The following is a 26,417-nucleotide window of genomic DNA, read 5'->3' as shown; positions in this document are numbered from 1 at the left end:
CTCCCTCCGTAAAAGTCCAAGGACGATTATACGACCAAAGTGCGGCCTGCAAAGTGGTTATGCGGTCACATAATTGGTTGCAAAACTGACCTCAAAATTGGCCAAAAATACTGCTTCACTTTGCAGCCATTCTGCGGCCCGTAGAGTGATTATGCGGCCGCATAATGGGCCGCAGAAATGCCTACTTCTGCAAAAAAATAATTACGGGGCCTTATAGTTGCACAAAGTGTCGGAGCTTCATGTATTAAAGCCCTTTGGGAACACCTCCACTGCCCACTCATCTGGTACATCCGGTAGCAATATCCTTTCCTTCTGGAACCGAATCACGAATTCTTGCAACAATTCGGACTCACCATGCACAATCCTACATATGTCCGCGTTCCTGGCTTGGATATTTCTGGCGTGTCATGGGCCTTAATGAATGAATCTGCAAGCATTTCGAAAGAGTCAACTGAATGCTCGGGTAAGAGTGAATACCATTTCAGGGCCCCATTTGTGAGGGTTTTACCAAAATTCATCAGTAGGATTAATTCGATCTCATGTTTAGCCAAATCGTTCCGTTTCAGAGCCATGGTATAAGTTGTGATGTACTCCTATGGATCCAAAGCCCCATCGTATTTTGGTATTTCCGACATCTTGAACCTCTTCAAAATTAACTCCAGCGCTACGCTCGGCTTAAATGATAATGGCGTGTATTTTTTCGAATCTGGGCCTTTCAAAACTGGTGGTGCAACCGAAATCTATTCAATTAGGGTGTGAAACTCCTTCGCATTTTGATTCAACCATTTGTTCATTTCCCTCATAAATCTCATGAGCTCGATTTGAAGGGGTCATTCCCGTTATCGTTACTAGATCGGCTATTGGTCCCCTCGGCACCGTCGAAACTAACCTCACCCCTCGGGGTGCTGTTATCAACTCTTTGAGCTGTTTGATTTGCAGGAATGTTAGGAGGAACCAGAACCCTTCCGTTTGCATTGTTGGAAGCGCCTGACAGTACTTGTTTCAACTATATCATTATACTATCCTGCCTTGGGAGGTGGCTCATGATGGCTTTCTACTGCTCCCTCAACATTTTCATTGTTTCAACGACATGTGCCTCCTCCATGTCATGGGGAGTTATCTTTTGCACATGTGGGGGAGGGGGGTACTGCCCTTCACGAACTAAGGTTGATTCATCACCTTCGTTTCAGGTGTCGCTAATTGAATCTTTATGTTGAGGGAAATTTTGTGTCCCTCAACGTTGTGCATGATGTTGACATTATTAGCCGACATGTCTGATTTCTTGTTAAGGAAGAAATCAATCATGTTAGTAATACACGTAAGGATCAAAGCAATTACGCAACTGTCTAACTCCCATGGTGGGCGCCAAACTGTTTACTCATAAAATGGTACAATAAATTTGTCGTGGTTTATAGACAAGAGAAATGATTTGATCCAAAAATGATAATGAAATAAGATTAAAAGTAAGACTTAGAAATTGAAATTGAAGAACATGACGAGTCTAGCTCCGACAGAAGTATCTCCGAGAACAGAAATGAGAGCAATGTAAAAGAACAAATAAAGTTGTTTAATTAACAGATAAAATGGAATACATCATATGTTTTGCTAAGAATTTTGTGTCTTACAATGGCTGCTGAGCATACTATTCATAGCTATACCTAGGGAAACAAGATTCTAGGATCAAGCCCCACTTAAATGATAATAAATGAGTCATTGATGAATATGTAATGGCAGACCATGAATGCAAATATTCTCTGCAAGAGTTTCCCATTTAATTTTAAAAGATATTCTTCATGGAATACTATCCGATAGAAAATGTAAGATCTCCCCCCGTTGACCATGCTCCCTTTGGGGTTTACCCGATGTTAATTGCAGTTGTTTGTAATGACCCGGTTGGCCGTTTCAAGAGTTATAGCCCCATTCCCCAATTTCCTGCTTCTTTTGTGTTCTTTAGTTGTATTTTGACTTATTGGGTTAGTTGGTTCGGGTCCGTAGTGGTTTTGGAGTGAATTGAGACACTTAGTCTCTTATGAGAAGGTTTAAGTTGGAAGAGCTGACCGGATGTTGACTTATGTGTGAACAACCTCAGATTTGAATTTTGATGATTCCGTTAGATCTGTTAGGTGATTTTGGACTTAGGAGCGCGTCCAGAAGGTGATTTGGAGGTCTATAGTAGAGTTAGGCATGAATTGGCAAAAGTTGAAATTTTGGCGATTATGGTCGACAGTGGAAATTTGGATATTGGGGTCGGATTGGATTTTTGGAAGTTGGAGTAGGTTTGTAGTGTCATTTTTGACTATTATGCAAAATTTGAGGTCATTCAAACGTGGTTTGGTAGGTTTTTGCAACGTTTGTGGAATTCGGAAGTTTAGAAGTTCTTTGGCTTGAATCCGAGTGCAATTTGGTGTTTTGATATTTTTTTGGGTAATTCGAAGGTTCAACTAAGTTTATATGATTTTTTTGGATATGTTGGTATGTTTGTTTGAGGTCCTGAGGGCCTCGGGTTGATTTCAGGTGGTTAACGGGGCAAGATTCAACTTTGTAGGATTGGTGAAGTGGTCTGGTTCTAGTGTTTTCGCACCTGCGGTGGGGAGCCCGCATGTGTGGACTGTAGAAGTGATGTGATGCTCGCAGGTGCAGGCTAGAGTGATTTGGTCTGGAAGCACATGTGCGAGGATTGGTACGTATCTGCATAAGCGCAGATGCGGAGAAGGGCGAGGAAGGTAAGGACCGTAGAAGCGGGCGGGGCCTGCAGGTGCATGTAGTACACCATAGATGCGAAATCTGTGAGCATAAGTGGGATCCACACCTGCGATGGATTTTCTGGAGGCGTGGTATTGCTGGGCATAATATATAAATAGAAGACTTCGGGAATTGTTGCTCATTTCCACCATTTTCAAGTCGAACCTTGGAGCTTTTGGGGTGATTTTTGAAGGCGATTCAAGGGTTTTCACTGAGGTAAGTTTCTTGAGCTATATTATCATTAGCTATGGTGTTTTCCCGTTGATTTCCCACTTAATTAGTATGATTTTTGAAGTGACATAAGAGGTTAGGGCTTGGGATTTTGAAGAGAATAATTTGGAGGTTTGAGGGACCAAATGATGTTGGATTTTAATAAATTGGTATGGGTAGACTCGTGAATGAATGGGATTTCTAGTTTTTTTTTTGTCAGATTTTGAGACGTGGGCTCGGGGGCCGAATTTGAGTGAATTTCGGGATTTGGCCTAAACTTTTGTATTTTTCTTGTGGAATTGGTTCCTTTAGCCTATATTAATCGTATTGTATTTCTTGTGGCTATATTCGGGACGTTCGGCCGAGTTGAGAGGCAAGGGCTTTGCAGAGTAGGATTTTTGCTCTGTTGGGGTAAGTAACGCTTTCAAACTTGGTTCTGAGGGTTCAAAACCCTAAACTAGGTGTTATGTGGTTAGTAATGAGGTTACACACTGTGAGCACATGATTTTTGCCCTATATGAATTACTCCCATAAATTCAAAACAAAATAATTTCTTTTCATTATTTGCAATTTTGTGAATTTTGTGACATTTTCTATTAATTATTTGCATTTGTCTGTGCATTTCATTTTGTTTAATTAATGAAAAATACAAAATATGCTGCATTTGCATTTAGGATTTAATTTTTGCATTTTTGAAATTAAGCAGTAAATTAGTTATTTTATAAGAACGAGAAAAATCACAAAAATAGTTATTTTTGCACTTTTGGATGTTCATTTAGTACTCCGTTATAAATAAGCTTCCTGAAGAAGCATATCCATATGGGACTCCACCGTAAATATGTTTATCTATTTAGTACTCTATTGGAAATAAGCTTCCTAAAGAAGCTTATCACTTCAGTACCCGGTTATGGATAAATATTACCCCCGGTAAAAGATTATCCATACCGAATATAATAAGCTTATCCTTTCAGTACCCAGTTATGGATAAACATTACCACCGGTAGAAGATTATCCATACCGGGTATAATAAGCTTATCCTTTCAGTACCCAGTTATGGATAAATATTACCCCCGGTATTAAATTATCCATATCGGGTATAATAAGCTTATCCTTTCAGTACTCCATTATGGATAAACATTGCTCTCAGTAGAAGATTATCCATATCTGGTATAGTAGCAGCTTACACAACAGCTTCCTTTCTTCTATAAATAGAAGAGATTTAAGTTCATTATGTACATCAGTTTGAATTCGAATAATATAACAGTTTCTCTCTATACTTGTCTTTACTTTACAGTCTTTATTTTATAACACGTTATCAGCACGAGACTCTGACATCTCGAGCAAATACTTTGAAAGTATTAAAGGTAAGAACTTTCTTTTCCTAAATAATGTCAAATCTTTCTAAACTTGAATTTGTAGCCCTGGATATATCGGGCAAAAGCTACATGGCTTGGGTGCTTGATGCTGAAATTCATCTTGATGCGATGGGTCTGGCAGACACCATCAAGGATAAAAATCAGGCATCAAATCAAGACCGTGCCAAAGCAATGATATTCCTACGCCATCACCTTGATGAGGGCCTGAAAATGGAATATCTCACTATTAAAGATCCAGTCATACTGTGGAATAATTTGAAAGATAGATATGACCACCTGAAGATGGTCGTTCTTCCACAGGCACGTTATGATTGGACTCATCTAAGGCTACAAGATTTTAAATCTATCAGTGAGTATAATTCTGCTATGTTCAGAATTATTTCCCAATTGAAATTATGTGGTGATAATATTACTGATCATGATATGTTGGAGAAAACTTTCACCACTTTTCATGCCTCGAATATGCTCCTGCAGCAGCAATATCGAGAGATGGGATTGAAAAAGTATTCTGAACTTATCTCACATGTTTTTATAGCAGAGCAACATAATGGGCAATTAATGAAAAATCATGAAAGCCGACCTATTGGTTCTTGTCCATTCCCTGAAGTGAATGAGACGAACTTCCACCAAGCTAAACGTGGAAGAGGTCGTGGCCCCAGTCGTGGTCATGGCCGTGGTCGGGGAAGAAACCCCAATCATGGTAATAATAATGCACCAAAGAAACCTCCTTACCACCAGCAGTGGAAAAGAAAGAAACAAAAGCATGAAGCGGTGCAAGCGCCAAATGTATAAAATCTATAGATGTGGAGGAAAATGGCACTGGTCACGTACCTGTCGTACGCCAAAGCACCTGGTTGAGCTTTATCAAGCCTCCTTGAAGAAGACAGAGAAAAATGATGAAGCAAATTTTATTTCTGAAGATAATTTAGACTTCATGCATTTGGATGTAGCTGATTACTTTGCACTTCTAGAAGGAGAAACAAGTCATGTAATCGGTAGTGAATCTGTAGAAATGTAAATATTTTAATTTTTGTTGTTTGTAATAGATAGTATGGTTATGTAATTGTTGTACATAAATAAAAGTTATGCTTTGATAATGATGTTTACTATTATATATTTTATTTATGTTATTTTGAAGAATATGGATAACCCTCAAATTATGTTTGGATCAAAGACAAATCATGAAGATATTTGTGTTATTGATAGTGGAACAACTCATTCCATATTCAACGATCAGAAATACTTTTCTTATTTGCATAAGGAAAAAGCAAATGTTTCAACAATTTCTGGTAATATAATTTTGATTGAAGGCTCCGGAAGAGCCATAATATTTCTGTCTAAGGGAACAAAACTTATTATAGACAATGCATTGTTCTCCTCCAAGTCCCGAAGAAACTTGTTGAGTTTTATAGATATCTGCCAAAATGGGTATCATGTTGAGACAATAGATGAAATGAACAGGGAATATCTTTGTATTACAAAGAATATTTCTAGCCAGAAATGCATTGTAGAAAAGTTACCAACTTTATCTTCTGGCTTATACTATTCAAAAATTAGTACAATTGAAGCACACTCTATCGTAAACCAGAAGTTTACGGATTCAAATACTTTTGTGCTTTGGCATGGCCGTTTGAGCCATCCCAGATCAATAATGATGAGACGAATTACTGAAAATTCGAGTGGGCATCCATTAAAGAACTTGAAGATTCTTACAAATGACGAATTTTCTTGTGATGCTTGTTATCAAGGAAAAATGATCACTAGACCATCACCAATGAAGGTTGGTATTGAATCCCCTGCCTTTTTAGAGCGTATACATGGGGATATATGTGGACCTATTCACCCACCAAGTGGGTTGTTTAGATATTTTATGGTCCTAATAGATGCATCTTCAAGATGGTCTCATGTGTGCCTACTATCATCTCGCAACCTGGCGTTTGCAAAGCTATTAGCCCAAATAATTCGATTAAGGGCACAATTCCCAGATTATCCTATAAAGGCTATTCGCCTTGATAATGCTGGAGAATTCTCATCTCAAGCTTTTGATGATTATTGTCTATCCGTTGGGATAAAAGTTGAACATCTTGTAGCTTATGTTCATACTCAAAATGGCCTTGCAGAGTCATTTATTAAACGCCTGCAATTGATAGCAAGACCACTACTTATGAAAACAAAATTGCCCACTACTGCTTGGGGCCATGCTATCTTGCATGCAGCATCACTTATCCGTCTTAGACTAACACATTATAATAAATATTCTACGTCACAATTAGTTTTTGGTCATGAACCAAATATTGCCCATCTACGAATTTTCGGATGTGCTGTATATGTGCCAGTAGCACCACCACAACGTAGTAAGATGGGACCACAAAGAAGGATAGGAATATATGTTGGGTTTGAATCACCCTCGATTATTCGCTATCTTGAACCATTGACAGGAGATTTATTTACTGCTCGATTTGTAGATTGTCGGTTTGATGAAACAAATTTTTCACAATTAGGGGGAGAGAAAAAAGAAATCAAAAGAGAAATTGTGTGGAAAATTTCATCATTATCTCACTTTGATCCCCGTACCCCTATATGTAATCAGGAGGTCCAGAAGATCATCCATTTACAGAATATATCAAATCAAATGCAAGACGCATTTACTGATTTGAAAAGGATAACTAAGTCACATATCCCAGCAGAGAATGTGCCTATCCGAATTGATGTCCTAGTAGGACCATCTACCAACATGAGAGATAGTGAACCTAAAGCACGCCTGAAGCGTGGTAGGCCTTTGGGTTTTAAGGATCAAAATCCTTGAAAAAGAAAATCGACAAATGATCAAAACGATACTATGAAGGGATCTCCTGAAGAGACCCAAAATCTGATTAGTTCTGAGATTCCTGAAGAAATCAATGAACCCGAAGCTCATGTGAGTGAGGAACTTTTAATAAGTTCGATCGGTGATGGGATTAATTTAAATCGATATAAAATAGTAGTGGATAATATTTTTGCATATAATGTTGCACTTAATATTATGCAAGATAGTGAAGATCTTGAACCTCGATCTGTCGAAGAATGTCGAAAAAGATTTGATTGGCCAAAATGGCAAGAGGCAATTCAATCTAAGTTGAAGTCACTTGGTAAAAGATAGGTCTTTGGACCAGTAGTCCAAACACCTGCTGGTATAAAACCAGTTGGTCATAAATGGGTTTTTGTGCGAAAAAGGAATGATAAAAATGAAGTTGAAAGATACAAAGCTCACCTTGTTGCAAAAGGATTCTCACAACGACCTGGAGTCGATTTTGATGAATCATATTCACCTATTATGGATGCATAACATTTCGATATCTCATCAGTTTAGCACTACATGAAAAGTTTGAAATACATCTAATGGATATAGTTACAGCTTATCTGTACGGTTCAGTTGATAATGAAGTTTATATGAAAATCCCTGAAGGATTTAAAATGCCTAAAGCAAAATCTCAGGAAATGTATTCAATCAGATTACAAAGATCTTTGTACGGTTTAAAGCAATCTGGGCGCATGTGGTATAATCGCCTTAGTGAATATTTGCTGAAAGAAGGTTACATAAATGATGTTATTTGTCCATGTATTTTTATAAAGAAAATGACATCAGAATTTGTTATACTTGCTGTTTATGTTGATGACATAAATCTTGTTGGAACTCCAGAAGAGCTCCAAAAGGCAATTGAATATCTTAAGCAAGAATTTGAGATGAAAGATCTTAGAAAGACAAAACTTTGTCTTGGTCTGCAAATTGAACATTTAGCAGACAGGATCTTTATCCATCAATCTGCCTATACAGAAAGGGTCTTAAAACGCTTTTACATGGACAAAGCGCACCCATTGTGTACACCAATGGTTGTTCGATCACTTGAAGTGAATAAAGATTTGTTCCGACCTCCATAAGAGGACGAGGAACTCCTTGACCCCGAAATACCCTATCTCAGTGCAATTGGTACACTAATGTATCTTGCTAATGCTACAAGGCCTGACACAGCATTTTCTCTTAATTTACTAGCAAGATATAGTTCTTCTCCTACACAGAGACATTGGAACGGTATTAAGCATATATTGCGATATTTAAAGGGAACTCTTGATATGAGTTTGTTTTATGCTAACAAAGATAGTGCAGATCTTGTTGGTTATGCAGATGTAGGTTATTTATCTGATCCCCATAAAGCTCGATCTCAAACCGGCTACATATTTACATATGGAGGTACTGTCATATCATGGCGCTCCACAAAGCAATCTATTGTTGCTACTTTTTCAAATCACGCTGAGATAATGACTATTCATGAAGCAAGTAGGGAATGCGTATGGTTGAGATCAATAATTTATTTTATTCGAGAAAAATGTGGTTTGGAATGTGAGAAAAGACCCACAATTTTATACGAAGAAAATGCTGCATGCATAGCCCAATTGAAGGGAGGATTTATAAAAGGAGATAGAACGAAGCACATTTCACCAAAATTATTCTACACACACGATCTTTAGAAAAGTGGTGACATTGATGTGCAACAAATCCGTTCAAGTGATAATCCAGCAGATTTATTCACTAAATCTTTGCCAACTTCAACTTTTGAGAAGATGGTATACAAGATTGGAATGCGGAGACGCAAATATTTGAAACAAGGTTTTCATCAGGGGGAGTAAAATACGCGATGCACTCTTTTTCCCTTACTAAGGTTTTTTCCCATGGGGTTTTCCTTATAAGGTTTTTAATGAGGCACCTAGCAATGCGTCTTACTAAATATGTGTACTCTTTTTCCTTCACTAGGATTTTTTCCCATGTGGTTTTTCCTTGTAAGGTTTTAATAAGGCACATTATCTTTTAATGAACATCCAAGGGGGAGTGTTATAAATATATTATATTATGAATGTTCATTTAGTACACCGTTGTAAATAAGCTTCATGAAGAAGCTTATCCATATGGGACTCCACCGTAAATATGTTTATCTATTTAGTACACTATTGGAAATAAGCTTCATGAAGAAGCTTATCACTTCGGTACCCGGTTATGGATAAATATTACCCCCGGTAGAAGATTATCCATACCGGGTATAATAAGCTTATCCTTTCAGTACCCAGTTATGGATAAACATTACCACCAGTAGAAGATTATCCATATCGGGTATAATAAGCTTATCCTTTCAGTACCCAGTTACGGATAAATATTACCCCCGGTAGAAGATTATCCATATCGGGTATAATAAGCTTATCCTTTCAGTAGTCCGTTATGGATAAACATTGCTCTCAGTAGAAGATTATCCATATCTGGTATAGTAGCAGCTTACACAGCAGCTTCCTTTCTTCTATAAATAGAAGAGATTTCAGTTCATTATGTACATAAGTTTGAATTCGAATAATATAACAGTTTCTCTCTATACTTGTCTTTACTTTACAGTCTTTATTTTATAACAAAAAATAGTTATTTTTTGCACTTTTAATTTTAATTGTTAAACTTTGGCAGTTTTTACTTTAATTTGATAAATTGTTGTTAATTGTTAATTAGAGTTAATTAATTTAATGTGATAGCATAATGAGATTAGGAATTAATTTAGGTTTATTTTTAAAATAAAAAAAATTATTAAAATTAAATTAATTAGAAAATTGAAAACAAAAGAAAACAAAAGAGGGAAAGCCTGACTTGGGCCAAGTTCTTTACCCGTCCAAATTACCCCCAAAACTGGCCCAAACCCGCTCCACCCGGTTCGCCCCATCCATAAACCAAACGACCCTGTTTTACTTTGGTTGAATCCCAGCCGTTGATTTCCTTCAGATCCAACGGTTGAGAATTGTGGGTATTGACAGTATAAAATTGTCTGAACCCTTGCACCCCCCGTCTCATCTCTCTTGTCCCCTTTCTTCAGAGACCCATCTCCCCAAACCCTAGCCTGCTTCCCCTTTGCTCCACCTCCTCAAAGTGGCGGCACCACCACCAAACATCACCAAACTAACACCCTGAAACCCCCATGACCTCCTCTCTCAAAACCCCTAACCCATACACCTCAAATCCTTCCCAAATCCGTCGAATGTTGAATCTAGGGATAGGGTCCGAAGTCCCAAGAGGTCAAAGTATGTTAATCCTTGATTGCATGATTTGCATGGCTACCTGCTCCTGCTCTTCTGAAGATTGAAGGTTGTTTGAACATGAATGTGATGTCGTTCACTTGTTCTTACAAAGAGAAACTGAGTAACATCACTCTTCGTTTAAGCCAGTGTTTCAATTAGGTTTCGAGCCGTGATTTGGTATGTTCCTCCTTCCCTCTTGTATTTTCTTTCACTGTTTCATCTTCCTCCTCACCCTTTCTCTTTTGTTTTGGGCGAAGTTTGTTTGGGTTTTTGAGTTCAAATTGGTTCCATCTCCTGTTCTCTTTTCCTCTTCTTTCCTTTTCGTTGTGAAAGCTCGATTATCTGATGTCTTTAGTCCACCTTGTTTTGTTCGTTTAAGTCTTTCATCATCAGTTTAATCACCTAGTTAATGAAATTAGGCTCATGATTTAGTTAAATTGCTGTTATGAAATTAGATTGGTTAGTTCATTCATTTTACTTTTGGTTTTAGCTGCTTTTAAACAAATGGTTCCAGGCTTCTTTGTTTAGAGAAAGTTTGGGTAATTTTTTCAAAATTGGAATTATCGTTAGATTTTAATTGGACTTTGAGGAATCAGAAGCCCAAGAAGGAATTGAACCTGGGTTTTTAACCCGTATCAAATCAGGCTTGTGGGTGAGCTTGACCTGTGAGTTGCTGAGTGTGATTAAGGGCCATTTGGGGGGGGGTAGTTTAGGTAATTGGTTGAGGGAATCTCTCAAATAACTACCAAGGAAGCTTCCTAGAAGCTAAAAAATAACCTTACTTGGCAAGCAAGACAATAATTTAGGGACCAAGTAGCAAAAACGAAAATTAAAAAAGGATTGAGGGGCAAAAACTAAGCCCTTAAGGTTGCCCTATTGCCTTCCCTTTAAAGGGAGCTCATTCTTGCATTTTAGGGGGGGGAAATGAATAGAGAAAATCTAGAAAAATCAAAAACGACTGCTGCCTTGAAGAAATTCTGAAATAACTTATAATTCTGGGATTTTCTGAGAAACTACTGGAAATTTTGCTTGGGTTTTGGTTGTTCTAATCTTAATAGTCAGTTGAAATCACTGAACATTTGATAGTTTTGCATTTCGGGCTAAAAATGGGTTGAATTCTGGATATTTTAAAGCTGGTTTGGGTTTACTATTTGGAAGACACTGTTCCATTGCTGAACTTTTGAGAAAATCCTGTTGTTCATTTCTTCACTGCTGAATTATTCTTGCTGCTGCTTATTCTTGATCTCTAGTTGATTTTCTGGTTTTATTTTGCTATATACAGGTATCTTCTGAATCGTTGTCCACAAGTGATGCATCTTGAGTTGAAGCCTGAATGAATACAAGTCGCACTAGAATTGCATCGCATTTGTCTTCCCTTGACTTTTCAGTGTTCTGCAATAAGTATTGAATTACACATGTTATTTTGGTTGTTTCATTTCTTTAGTACGTTGCCTATGTGAACTTGAGCTCTTTAAGAATTTGGGTTTTGATTTTTTTTTTGTTCAAGTAAACTGCGTTAGTTCTTTAGATTTGTTACTGTTTGGTATTGAAAAAGAGTTAGTTGGTTTGAAGTTTCATGTTGCGTTAGTAAGTTAATGTAGGTTTTAATTCGAGCATAAATAGATGTTGATTTCATTGCTAGTGTAGTTAAAGTTGAGCATACGTTTAGTAGTTTTTTTTGAAATTTCTTTACGTTCCAGTTGTGATAGAGTGTTGAAGTTTGTCATGTTTTTGTGGGGCGTAATGGGTGTCTTGTTGTTGGTAAGGGCTCGATGCAATGCTGAGTCCTGATCCTCAGTTCTGACCTTGGCAAAGGTTGGGATTCTTGAGCCTGGGCTTCGAGGTCATTTGCAAGGGAAATGGTGTGCCTTCGCTGTTTGGGCTCGCTTCTCGAGCCCAATGGCTCATCCGTTCCGCTGGTTTGTCTTCCTTTCATTGCAGATTCGACCTAGAAAAATGCATGCCAAAAATGAAAGTAGAAATTTAGTTAGTCAATTTGTGCTGATTAATTAAGATTAAAAAAAAATAAATACACAATGCTGGTTCTATTTCATATCGTCTTATTGTTTAATTGATTGTGCACAAATATTGATTCTAAGATTTGGGCCTAATACTGGCCATTTCATGAAAGATCAAGGCCAGAATTGGCTGCATGTGATACGTCTTTAAACATTCACTTTCCACCAAGGACTTGGGCTCATATTGGGCCCAAGCTTGAAGGCATTTTCAAACGGGGTTGTGCAGTTATTGTTGTCAAAATAGTTTTCCTTTAGGCAGGTTGTCTTTTAATACGACGATGTCTAGCTAATTAGTGGGGTCAAACTTTTAGTTAAAGTAATTAGAATTCCCATAAATAGTCCTTAATGAATTAATTAGACTCTTAAGGTAGATTCGAGGCGTGCCATTTAGTTGAATTTTCCATGGCCCTCGCAAAGTTAAAGAAGCATTAGTTGCTTTAGGGCGCATTATTTAATAATTTTACCTCCTTAAACTCGGGTGTGCATTTCATGTGACCCAAAATCAAATCCCAAAACATTGAATAAAATGTGTTCCTGATTACGGGTGCATTTCATGTGGCGCGGTCCAAAGACATGTTTTAAACGACGTTCAATCTACTTCAAAATGGAATAAAAGCGGTTAAAAGATAAAATTTGCACATAGGTTCATAATTGTTTAAAATCAGATAATTAAGCTGAATATAACAGTTAAGCGTTCGTGCTAGAACCACGGAACTCGGGAATGGCTAATACCTTCTCCCCGGTTAACAGAATTCCTTACTCGGATTTCTTGTCCGCGGACTGTTAAACAGAGTCAATTTTTCCTCGATTCGGGATTTAAAACCGGTGACTTGGGACACCATAAATCTCCCAAGTGGCAACTCTGAATTTAATAAATAAATAATCCTGTTTCGATTGTCACTTAAATCGGAAAAACTCCCTATATGCCCCTTTCGGGGTGTAGTAAAAAGGAGTTATGACAGCTCTGGCGACTCTACTGGGGATCGAACCCAGAATCTCTGGTTCAGGGTTCAAGAATTCGAGCTTAGAATAATTGTTATAGTTGGCTTTATCCATTATCTGAATTTGTTACATGATTTGGGCCTAGTGTGCTAATTGATTGTTTTTACCGCTTTGATATCCCGTGAAATGTATATAAACTGTTACGAAATCCCTCTTCTCTCTGAGTCTTCTAAATCATGAAGGAGTGTGCACTTCGTGTGACTTCTTTTCTGTTAGAGTAATATTCCACATTTAGAACGAGGTTCGGACAAGTTTCAAAGCCGGTGAAGCTTCTGTATTCCCGGTACGCTGCCCCCCCCTCGGCTCGAGTTGTCTGCTCGAGTAAGCCAGGTCTAGAACAATAAACCCCAGGATTTAAACCTAGCAAAACACAGCTTCATGCCGGATCCCTAGTAGGAACGTTTGTTTGCATCATGTGTATTTTGACTTTGGAGACTCAACACAGGGGTTGGGTCTGTCTAGGACAGATGCACCCGAAACAAAAAGACCATCCTGATGCATCCTACTTGCTACTTGTCCATTTATTTGCTTCAGACTTTCATGCTGATCGGCTTATGGATATTGGGAAAAGTTGAGGATAGAGAAATAGCAATATGAGGGTTAAAGAGAGTTAATCGCCTCTTCTGAAGAAAAAAAACAATGTCCAAATAGTGTCGAAACTCTGTCGAATTTTTGAGAAAATAAAAACAAAAAAAAAAGAGGAAAAACAAAAGTCTTGTTTTCAAAAATAGTTTGTTTTATTTGTCCGAACTACGCCAGTTTGATTCTCACAGGGTGTGAGATAAGTAGGCAACCCCCATCGGGTTCAACTTCCTTTTTTGCGAAAATTTTTACTTTAATTTGAAAACAATTAGGGTGATGCCCTTCTTGTCAGAAATAGCTGAATGTCCCTAAAAGGGCGCTGGAAGGCTGTTTTTGCAAGAACAACCACTTTTTGTCACTTTTAAAGGTTTTGGCTTATTAGCTGACACAACCTTAAAATCTTCGTTTTCGAAATGCTGAAAGGCCGTGTTCGCAAGGCCGGATGTGTTGTGGAAATTTTGAAAAATGGTCATTTCTCTAAAGTCAAAACGAGTATTGGTTTTCTTTTAATTAAAATCACCTTAATAAATGTGCAGGATGAGCACAAATCAAAATGAACCTTTCTCTGTCCGTGAAGAGATCCCTTTGGAGCTACATATGTGGTGGCATGATTTGGGGGGCGACAGCAGGAATGTTGTGACAAAAGCATTGGGCGGTCTTATTGGGCTCTTGAAGGTCAAGCCCAGAAAAGACGTGATTGAGGCCTTGATATCGTTTTGGGATCCAGCACATAATGTGTTCCACTTTGCGGATTTTGAGTTAACTCCTACGCTAGAAGAGATAGCAGGCTATGCTGGTTTCGAAGGGAATCTCAGAAGTCAATACCCGGTAGCACCAAGAACAGTGACCCTTCACAAATTTTTGGACTTGTTAAGCATCAGTCGGGACATCCGAGACGGAAATATGGCCAAAGGATTTTGTACCTTCCACTTTCTTTATCAACGTTACGGCAATCCCTGCGACTTTAAAACGCCAGATACCGGTCTTACTCACGCTGGAAATCAAGACAAGTGGGAAGCTCGGAGAGTATTAGCTTTCATAGTGGCGTTCCTGGGTATCTTAGTTTTCCCGAGAAAAGACGGGAACATAGAGATGGGGCTAGTAGGGATAGCTGACTTTATGATGAAAAAGGCAAATGGGACTATAGTGCCGCTGATCTTGGCAGAAATTTACCGAGCTCTCACTCTCTGTAGAGAAGGAGCGAAGTTCTTTGAAGGCTGCAATAGGCTGTTACAAATATGGATGGAGGAACACCTTTGCCACCATCCCAGATACTTGAATTGCGGTATGACTGCCTTGAGTGCATTGAAAAACATGAAAAGCAAGTACAGGGTTATGAGTTTCTGGATGGTACGGAAGCATGGCATGCTCATTTGAGATCTTTGACCGCAAATAAGATCAAATGGACATTCGGGTGGCTCTCGGTTAACGAAGTAATCTATATGTCGGCTGAGGTGTGTTTTTTGCTGTTGATGGGTCTTCGAAGTATCCAGCCTTATGCTTCGCACAGAATCCTACGTCAGTTAGGCCGATACAAGACCATCCCACACAATGAAGACTTGAGTCGGCAACTCATTGAGTTGGAGCCAAAAGCTGCCTTCCTAGAAGAGAAAGTGCGCCGGATTTGGCATCAGTGCAGATTCTCAGGGCCTAATACTCAAGTACGAGACCTATCCAGAGGCGAGGTGGAGCTTAGTTATACTCCTTGGTATGGTAAAAGATCCCGAGTTCAACATGAACCTGACAGGCCCGCACAGAGACCCCATGTCCAACAATTCACCGACAGAGCACAAGTGCAATGGGATTGGCTGACCAAAGAAAACGAGTATAGGGCTACCATAAGAAAATTGGAAAAACAAGTCAGAGAACTTCAATTCGAGAATAGCTTGCCAAAGAAAATGAGGCCTTTCGAGCTCAAATTCCGGAAATGAAAGTAGCGGCAGAAAATCTAGCCCAAAGCGACAAAGATGAAAAACTCATAGCTAACCTGAGGTAGAAAGTAAATGACTATAGTTTTGATTTGAACAAAGCAGAAAGTGAGCTAGCCAAGGCTCGAAAGCAATTGGCTAAAAACGCAGATGAACGAGTACGCCTGGTTAAGCAGTTGAGAGAAAGGTACGACGATGAGGTCGCAGGGTTAAAGAAAAGGGTCATCGCCACAGAAAACAAAATGATCAAACAGGCAAAAGACTTCAAAGTTGAAAGGAAACATTGTTATGCTGCATTGGCGCAATTAAAAATAGATTTGCAGCAACTTCAGGAGCAAAATCATGCAGCTAAGCAAACTTTGGAAGCCAGGGCCCAGCAGATTGGGCGATTGTTACAAGAAAAAGGCGTCATAAGAGAGAGAATTAGAAACATTTCTGACTACATCATTATGAAGTTCCAGATCTGTGAGGATATGACTCGGACTACCTTCTTTGCAGCAGTAATGACATTTGTTAAATAGATAATGAACGACTTGGATCGACTTCAAAGGGAGCTTGCATATAGGCCCGCGGCGAGACCGAATGATGTCCCGCGGGCACCAGGAGCATTGATGTATTCATGATTTTTTCCGTTTGAGTCTGTATTTCCTTTTTTTGTTAGCGTCTGTCAGTCACGTGGAGTTTGTATTTTCTTTTTGCTAGAGTCCATCAAATTGTTGTCGAGTCGGTATTTTCTTTGTTGGAGTATGATAGTCTATTTTCGGAGTCTATATTCCATCTTTGCATCGAAATCTGTTAGACTTTTGGAATTTGTTAGTTTTGAGTTTTGTAATGGAAGCCTTTGTTTTTTTTATGAAAACTGAAAGTCCCAAAAATGTTTTATTTCGCACTTATCTCCAAGAACTACGCTTGGTCTGATTCATGTGGGGCCATGATACGTAGGCAATCTCCATAGGATTCAATCGTAACCAAATAAAAAGAGAGATTAAGAAAATAAGAGGAAAAACAAGAGAGTAAAGAAAAGAAAAGTGCGGAAAAACAAGAAAGAAAAGAGAGAAAATAAGAAATCAAGAGAGAGTAAAAACAAATAGAGAACAGAGGCAAGATTGAAAGGAAGGAAATGAAAAAAAAGGGGGAAGTTTGCAATTAAAAGGACGGGATGACACATGCAACCGATCAAATACATAATAGAGTCGATTAACTGTTTAGGTGCATTCGTGCCCAATGTGCGGTTGCCAATCTGTTAAAGCCTAATTGCTAACAAGGCTGTTGTTGATGTATTGAGTCCAGGCAGGTGGTTAGTTGATTGGCATTCTGGCAACTCACTCATACAACACCTGATCGAAAGACAGGCTGAATATGGCCAACCAGGAACCGGAAATAAGTATTGTCGACCCATCAAAAGAAGTGGAAGAATTGGGTGTTAATGCAATGAGGGAAGAAATGTATAAGCTAAGCAACAAATGGCTGAAATGTACCAAGCCTAGGCGATTGGGTAGCCACCACCGATTTATCCCGCCAACCCTGCTTATATCCCTCCATCAGCCCAACCTCCGGAGCCTCCCGCTGTGAACTCATCTCCAGCCTTTCCCCTCTACCAACAATTCCATGGCGCCACTTCCCATAATTCTCACGCTCTACCACCCAAACAAGTCCCATATCCTCCCCCACCAATTACACCTGTTTTTCTGGCACTTCCACCTGCTACATTACACCGATCTTCCAGTGAACCCCTGTTCCAAACTCACAACAACCAGTACTATCCCTATGAACCCACCTTCAAAGTTCCAGAACCATATCCTTACACCTCTCATTTTGATCTACCGGTAGAGACCGAGAAACCAGCCAAAATTCCCGAGCATGAAGAGATGATTAGAAAGGTCAAAAGCTTAGAATAGTCATTCCGAGATATGAGGGGGTTGGGAGGTCAAGTAAGTGTGGCCTATAAGGATTTATGTCTGTTCCCATATGTTCAGTTGCCAACGGGGTTCAAAATGCCCAAGTTTGATCTGTACAATGGGCATGGTGACCCAGTAGCACACTTAAGAGGATTTTGTAGCAAAATGAGAGGAGTAGGTGGAAGAGATGAATTGCTGATGGCATATTTCAGCCAAAGTTTAAGTGGATCGGCCTTAGAATGGTATACCTGACAAGATCACAACAAGTTGTACACATGGGACGATTTGGCCCAAGCATTTGCCTGCCATTTTCAGTACAACCTCGAAATTATCCCAGACCATCTGTCATTGACAAAGCTTGAGAAGAAGCCCAGTGAGAACTTCAGGGAATATGGATTCCGTTGGAGAGAGCAAGCAGCGAGGGTAGACCCTCCGATGAAAAAAAACGAGATGGTTGATTATTTCTTGCAGGCTTTGGAACCCACTTATTTCGGTCACGTGGTGTCAGCAGTAGGTAAGTCCTTTAATAAAGTCATAAAACTGGGAGGCATGGTTGAAGAGGGACTCAAGTCCAACAAGATAATGAGTTATTCAGCGATCAAAGCGACCACTCAGGCCATTCAAAACGGTACTGGGGGTGTGCTCGGGAAGAAGAAGAAGGAGGATGTTGCGACAATTGAGTCGGGAGCTTGGGTTGGATCTAGGAACCTTCCCCGTTACTACAACCAGCCGCGACCCTATCCCCAAACTTACCCCCACACTCCATATAACCTACCACAACACTATTACCCACCGCCAGATCCCCATTTTTCTATCCATCACGCACAAACCTATACCCAACCTCCCTCTCACTCACAATGGCGTGTGCCAGCTCCACAAAGTCCATACCAAGCTCCACAAAATAACTATCCACCTCCAAAAGCCTACAGAAATCCTCCTGGAATGGGTTTTCAACCCAACCAAGCCTTTAAGAATGAGAGGTTGCAGAAGCAAAAGACTTTCACTCCATTAGGAGAATCATATGCTAGTCTATTCCAAAGACTGAGACAGTTAGGTATGTTTATCCGATCGAGGCTAAGTTGCCAAATCCCCCTCCCAGAAATCTTGACCGCTTGGTGAGTTGTGAGTATTGTTTAGGGGCCCCAGTACATGACACAGAGAAATATTGGAAATTGAAAATAACCATTCAAGAACTCATTAACACCAATCAGATTGATGTCCAAGATCCGGGGGCACCCAATATCAATTAGAATCCCTTGCCAGCCCATCATGAAACAAATATGATTGAGATAGTGCATAAGGGAGGGGAGCCTAAGAAGCCTTCGCAAACCGTCATGATGATTCGGGCTAGTGAAGCCAGGCCATTTGAAAAATCAACAAGTGAGAAGTCTGTGATCAAGTTGAACAGGGCAAATACTGAACCATCTGTGGAGGTCAAGTAAGGGTCCTCAAGTGACGTTGCAGGAAAACATGAAAGAGCAAAAGTGATTGTGCCAGGAGTGACGAACAAGCCTGTGGTAATTGTGAAGGGCGCCCTCACAGATCTGGTTGTTATCAAACCAGTAACTCAATTACTGATAGTCAACAGCAAGGCAGTCCCATGGAATTATGAACGAGTGACAGTGACTTACAAGGGGAAAGAGGTTAAAGAAAAAGTGTATGAGACTCATGGTTTGACTCGATCGGGGAGATGCTTTGCCCCCAAAGAGTTGAGAAAAGCTAAGACCTCAAAAGATAATCCAGTGTTTGTAAAGAAAGCGGTGACCGAGGAAGAAGCAGAAGAATTTCTAAGAAAGATGAATGTACAAGACTATTCCATTGTGGAGCATTTAAGGAAGACACCAGCTCAGATCTCGCTCTTGTCATTATTGATCCATTCAGACGAACACCATCGTGCTTTGATGAAGATCTTGAACGAAGCCCACGTTCGTGACAAAATCTCATTAAACCACTTGAAAAAGATAGCTAGCAAGATATTTGAGGTAAACCAAGTCACATTTTCTGATGATATGTTGCCCTTGGAGGGCACCGAGCACAATAGAGCCCTCTATCTGACTGTGAAATGCGAAGATTCCGTGGTTACTCGGGTACTGGTGGACAATGGGTCTAGCGTGAACATTTGTCCCCTCTCCACATTGAACAAGCTGAAAGTGGAGAATGAAAGGATTCACAAGAACAGTATTTGCGTTCGGGGTTTCGACGGTGGAGGGAATGATTCAGTCGGGGACATAGTGCTTGAGCTCACAATAGGGCCAGTTGAATTTACTATGGAATTCTAAGTGCTCGATGTGGCTGTTTCCTATAATCTGCTGTTGGGATGACCTTGGATTCATGCTTCCAAAGTGGTCCTGTCCACTCTGCATCAAATTGTCTAGTTTGAATGGGATCGATAGGAAATTGTCGTACACGGCGAGGATAATTTGTGTGTGCCTAATGATGCCATTGTTCCGCTCATAGAGGTTGAAGACGACAAGGGGCCATGGGTTTATCAGGTTTTCGACACAGTATCAGTAGAGAAAATTCTAGAAGGAAAGTGTGTTCCAACTCCAAAGGTAGCTACCGCATCAGTCATGGTAGCCGTTGAAATATTGAAAAATGGTTTTGTACCGGGCAAGGGTTTGGGTGCATCTCTGCAAGGTATTGTGTAGCCAGTTTCTCTTCCAAAGAATCTAGATACTTTTGGTCTGGGGTTCAAGCCTACAGTTGTAGATGTGAGACGAGCCCGCAAAATGAAACAGAAAGCATGGGCATTGGCAAGGCCAATCCCGCGTTTGTCCAGATCATTCGTCAGGCCAGGTATTAGAAAGCAATTGTTATCAAAGGTTCCTGGATCATTGATTGGTGTTGATGGAGACTTGGAAAAGGGGTTCGAAAGGTTATTCGCCGAGGTTAACATGGTTGAGGCTGGGGAAGGGTCCAGCAAGGCAGATGTGCAATTCGTGGGACCACGTGCAAAAGTCAACAACTGGGAAACTACTCATCTTCCTATCCGAAAGGAGTCTTGGTAGTGGGTTTTGATTTTTCTTTAGTTGTATGGATTATTCCAAGGTCTGTAATTCGGATATTATGTTCCGTCTAGTTGGATGTGTTAAAACCCTGTTATCTTTAAATTCAATGAAATGCAATTGTTCCCTTCCCTTCATTTCTTCTAATTTTATTTTTGTTTTTTTCTTTTGTACAGTTCTTTTTATGCTGATATCAATGACATGACATGCATGAGGAATCTTCGGCCCAGTTTTAAAAGACAATCTAACTATGAAATAATAATACAAGAAATTGAGTATGATGACGAGTTGGAATTCGATGATGATGAGGCCTATGAAGAAATTAGTAAGGAACTAAGTCATTTTGAGGAAAGGCCCAAACCTAATTTGAACGATACAAAAGCAGCTAATCTAGGGGACCAAGATAATGTCCGTGAAACTAAAATAAGTGTCCATCTGGAACCTCAACTCAGGGAGGAGATAATTAAAGCACTGTTCGAATTCAAAGATGTTTTTGCATGGTCTTATGACGACATGCCGGGTCTAAACACTGATTTAGTGGTTCACAAGTTGCCCACTGACCTGGCATTCCCTCCTGTCAAATAGAAGCTGAGAAAGTTCAAAACGGATATGAGTGTAAAGATCAAAGAAGAGGTCACCAAGCAGTTCGATGCTAAAGTCATTCGGGTCACCTGGTATCCCACTTGGTTAGCCAATGTTGTGCCTGTGCCAAAGAAGGATGGCAAGACCAGGGTGTGTGTTGACTATCGAGATCTCAACAAGGCGAGTCCAAAAGACAATTTCCCATTGCCAAACATCCATATCTTGATTGATAATTGTGCCAAACATGAGATTTGTTCTTTTATGGATTGTTACGCGAGTTATCATCAAATCTTAATGGACGAGGAAGATGCAGAAAAGACGACATTCATCACGTTGTGGGGAACGTACTGCTATCGGGTCATGCCATTCGGTTTGAAAAATGCTAGGGCAACCTACATGAGGGCAATGACAACAATATTCCATGATATGATACACCAGGAAATCGAGGTGTACGTGGATGATGTGATCGTGAAGTCTAGAAAGCAGTCTGACCATGTCAGGGATCTGAGGAAGTTCTTCCAAAGGCTTCGCAGGTACAATCTCAAGCTTAATCTTGCAAAGTGTGCTTTTGGGGTGCCGTCTGAAAGTTGTTGGGGTTCGTAGTCAGCCGCCGGGGCATTGAACTGGATCCATCGAAAGTCAAGGCCATCCAAGAATTGCCACCTCCGAGGAACAAGACCGAGGTGATGAGTTTGTTGGGGAGATTGAATTATATCAGCAGGTTCACGCTCAACTCACGACAACTTGCGAGCGTATCTTCAAACTGTTAAAGAAAGACGCCTCGGTCAAGTGGACAGACGAATGTCAAGAGGCATTTGACAAGATAAAGGGGTATTTGTCAAATCCACCCATGTTGGTTCCGCCAGAACCAGGGCAACTTTTGATTCTATATTTTACGGTTTTGGACAATTCATTCGGTTGTGTATTGGGTCAACATGATATCACTGGACGGAAGGTGAAGGACATCTATTATCTCAGCAAGAAATTCATGCCATACGAGGTTAAGTACACTCAGCTTGAGAGGACATGTTGCGCCCTAACTTGGGTGGCACAGAAGTTGAAACATTATTTGTCATCTTATACTACCTACCTCATATCTCGCTTGGATCCATTGAAGTATATCTTTCAAAAGCCTATGCCCATAGGGAGGCTTGCAAAGTGGCAGATCCTGCTCACAAAGTTTGACATTGTCTACACGACTCGAACTGCAATGAAAGCACGGGCCTTGGCGAACCATTTGGCCGAGAACCCGGTTGATGAAAATTATGAACCTTTGAAAACTTATTTCCCCGATGAAAAGGTGATGCACATTGATGAGTTGGAACAAGTTGAGAAGCCGGGATGGAAACTTTTCTTTGATGGGGCTGCAAACATGAAAGGCGTAGGGATAGGAGCGGTACTTATTTCTGAAACAGGGCAGCACTACCCTATTACGGCTCAACTTCATTTTTATTGTACCAAAAATATGGCTGAGTACGAGGCATGCATTCTAGGTTTGAGGTTAGCTGTGGATATAGGTGTCAAGGAAGTCTTGGTCTTGGGTTACTCGGACCTTCTGGTGCACCAAATTCAGGGAGAATGGGAAACACGGGATTTGAAACTCATACCGTACAGACAATGTTTGCACGATCTTTGTCAACGGTTTTAGTCAATAGAGTTCAGGCATATCCCAAGAATACATAATGAAGTCGCTGATGCTTTGGCTACTCTGGCGTCAATGTTACATCATCCAGATAAGGCTTATGTGGACCCTTTGCAGATTCAGGTCCGTGATCAACATGCTTACTTTAATATGGTGGAAGAAGAACTTTATGGGGAGCCATGGTTCCATGATATCAAAGAATACATCAGGATGGGGGTATATCCGGTACAGGCCACAGGTGATCAGAAAAGAACAATTCGACGATTGACAAGTGGATTTTTCTTTAGTGGAGGGGTGTTATATAAAAGAACTTCAGATCTTGGATTGCTAAGATGCATAGATGCTAGACAAGCCACAACTATCATGACTGAGGTACACTTCAGAGTTTGTGGACCGCATATTAGTGGGTACATGCTGGCAAAGAAGATTCTCCGAGTAGGTTATTACTGGTTCACTATGGAGCGAGATTGCATCAGTTTTGTGCGCAAGTGTTATCAGTGCCAGGTGCACGAATATTTGATTCATTCCCCACCATCTGAATTGCATACAATATCGGCACCATGGCCCTTTGTTACTTGGGGCATGGATGTCATTGGGCCCATCGAGCCAGCAACATCAAATGAACATAGGTTTATTCTAGTGGCCATCGATTATTTCACCAAGTGGGTAGAGGCTAAAACTTTAAAATCTGTGACCAAGAAAGCAGTGGTCGATTTTGTGCATTCAAATATCATCTGCCGGTTTGGGATTCCGAAGGTAATCATCACGGACAATGGTGCTAATCTCAACAGTCTTCTGATGACAGAGACATGTCAGTAGTTTAAGATTATACATCGCAATTCCACCCCATATTGCCCTAAGGCGAATGGAGCAGTCGAGGCAGCCAACAAGAATATAAAGAAGATACTTCAAAAAATGGTGGAAGGTTCTAGGCAGTGGCATGAAAAGATGTCGTTTGCATTGCTGGGTTATCGCACTACTGTCCGTACTTTAGTAGGGGCCACGCCTTATTTGTTGGTGTATAGCACGGAGGCAGTAATACCCGCAAAAATTGAACTTCCATCCCTTCGAATTGTCGTTGAGGCAGAAATTGATGACGTTGAATGGGTCAAAACTCGCTTGGAGCAATTAAGTCTGATTGATGAAAAGAGATTGGCAGCAGTGTGTCACGGCCAATTGTACCAACAGAGAATGGCGAGGGCATATAACAAGAAGGTACGTCCACGGAAGTTTGAAGTGTGTCAATTAGTGTTAAGACATATCTTGATTCATCAGGCTGAAGCAAAAGGAAAGTTCACCCCAAACTGGCAGGGGCCATTTGTCGTAACTAGAGTGTTGCCCAATGGCGCGTTATATTTGACAGATGTAGAAGGGAAATGTATAGAAATGGCTATCAATTCCGATGCAGTCAAAAGATACTATGTATGATTTCTTTGTTTGATTGTACTTGTTTGTATTTGGCATATTTTAAAGATTGAAATGACGAAGGCGTTTTGTTCTGCTATCTAAACAATTTATCTCTCATCACCCTTTTGAGCCTTATTTATCTTCTTTCTTACCCCTCTTTCGGAATCAGTAGTGAATATCAGAAACACAAGCGTGAAGGATAAGAAAAGGAAGAAAAGAAAAAGAGAAAGAAAAGAATGAAAAAAGAAGAAAAAGAAAGAGGAAAAGAGAAAAGAAGAAGAAAAACAATAAAAAGAAAAAAAAGCAAAAGAGAAAAAAGAAGAAGAAGAAAGAGAAAGGAAAATCACAACAACAAAGTAATTTCTATGACATGAACTACGTTCGACCTGATTCCTTTTAAGGATACGTAGGCAACCTCACAGTTTGGTCTCATCAAACAAAAATCCAAAAGACCCCAAGAAAGAAACTGGGGCAGAAATTGTGGTTGTTGTGAGAAACCTGATTCCGGAAGTTGTAACTTTAACCCATTTGAAAGAGTTTTGAGCCTTTTATACCCTTTTTCTCTAACCCTGTCCAAAAGCCCACATTACGGTCCAAAGAAAGACCTTCTGATCAGTCTTTGAGAAATACCAAGTCGAGCAGGTAAAGGTAATTCATGTCAGGGGCAACACTCTGGTGCAAGCAGGAAAAATAAAAATGAGAGTCTTATTGGTGAAATCCTTCACAGGCACCGTAAGGCAACGAGAGTTGAAAAAATAAAAAATGAGAGAGTCTTATTGGTGAAATCCTTCACAGGCACCGTAAGGCGATGAGAGTTAAGAGAAATAAAATGAGAGAGTCTTATTGGTAAAAACCTTCACAGGCATCGTAAGGCGACGGGAGTTGAGAGAAATAAAATGAGAGAGTCTTATTGGTGAAAACCCTCACGGGCACCTTAAGGCGAAAGTGAGTTGAAAAGTCAGCAAGTGAGAAAGGTTTGTTGGTGGAAAGCTGTTTCAAGGCACCGCAGGATGAACAAGGTCAAGGTTTGGGTAAAGTAATCAGGTCATGAAAATTCTGAGGCGACAAAGTACGGCAACTGAAAGTTGATAGGTTGGATAGATTGGGCCGATTAATCCGAAATGCATGTCATGATCATTGGTACCAGCTATTCCACTCAGATAAGTTTCTTTTTCTTTTCCCCATTTTGTAGTAGTCATCTGGTTTTGGGATTCTTCTTACCCTTAACCCGCAAGGTCATTGCATTTCATTTTCTTTTGAGTTTATTTGTCTAAGATGTTTCAATGTCAGTCTTGTTCAAAGCAAGTGAAAAATAAATTCAAAGCTCACTACCAACTTCCAAAATTGCAAATCACAATGTGGTCAGAGCATACTAAAGACAACATGATGTAAGGTCGGATACAGTGGATCACCAGAAGTTTCACCGGTGGAATGATTTGGTAATGTCATGAGAGATGCAAAGGTTCAGATAAAGGGGTCAGGGGTGTGAAACCACAACATAGGTATAGAACACTCGGTTCGTCAAGGGTCATGGGATTTGAAAGTCAGTCAGAAAGTCAAAGCGGTTCAGGGCCAGTTCGGGAAAGCCATTCAGAACAAAACAATGCAGTGGAAAGACCTTCAGCAAGAATGCCATCAGCTAACCACCACGTTAAACTGACAAAATTTTCTTTGATTGAAACAGGGGCAGAAAATTCGTTTGTTTCGGAGAAACTCTCCGTAGGGGAAAGAGTAAGCGTCAAAACAGGTTTGACCGTAAACTTTCAGGGCCCTCCTGGAAAATGAGAACTAGTTTAAAGTTCAGAAATAGCATAATCTAGCATAAATGTACCCCAAAAGAATATAAGTTAGCTTAGAAGTTTGCATGTTCGAGATAGGATTCAATTAGGAGTTTCCAGGACCCTCCTGAATAATGGGACTTAGCTTTAAGATTTCGATTAG

This window comes from Nicotiana tabacum, chromosome 10 (genome assembly GCF_000715075.1).
Source record: "Nicotiana tabacum cultivar K326 chromosome 10, ASM71507v2, whole genome shotgun sequence".
Taxonomy (NCBI): Eukaryota; Viridiplantae; Streptophyta; class Magnoliopsida; order Solanales; family Solanaceae; genus Nicotiana; species Nicotiana tabacum.
The sequence above is the reverse complement of the archived record's forward strand: the minus strand, read 5'-3'. Positions refer to the sequence as shown.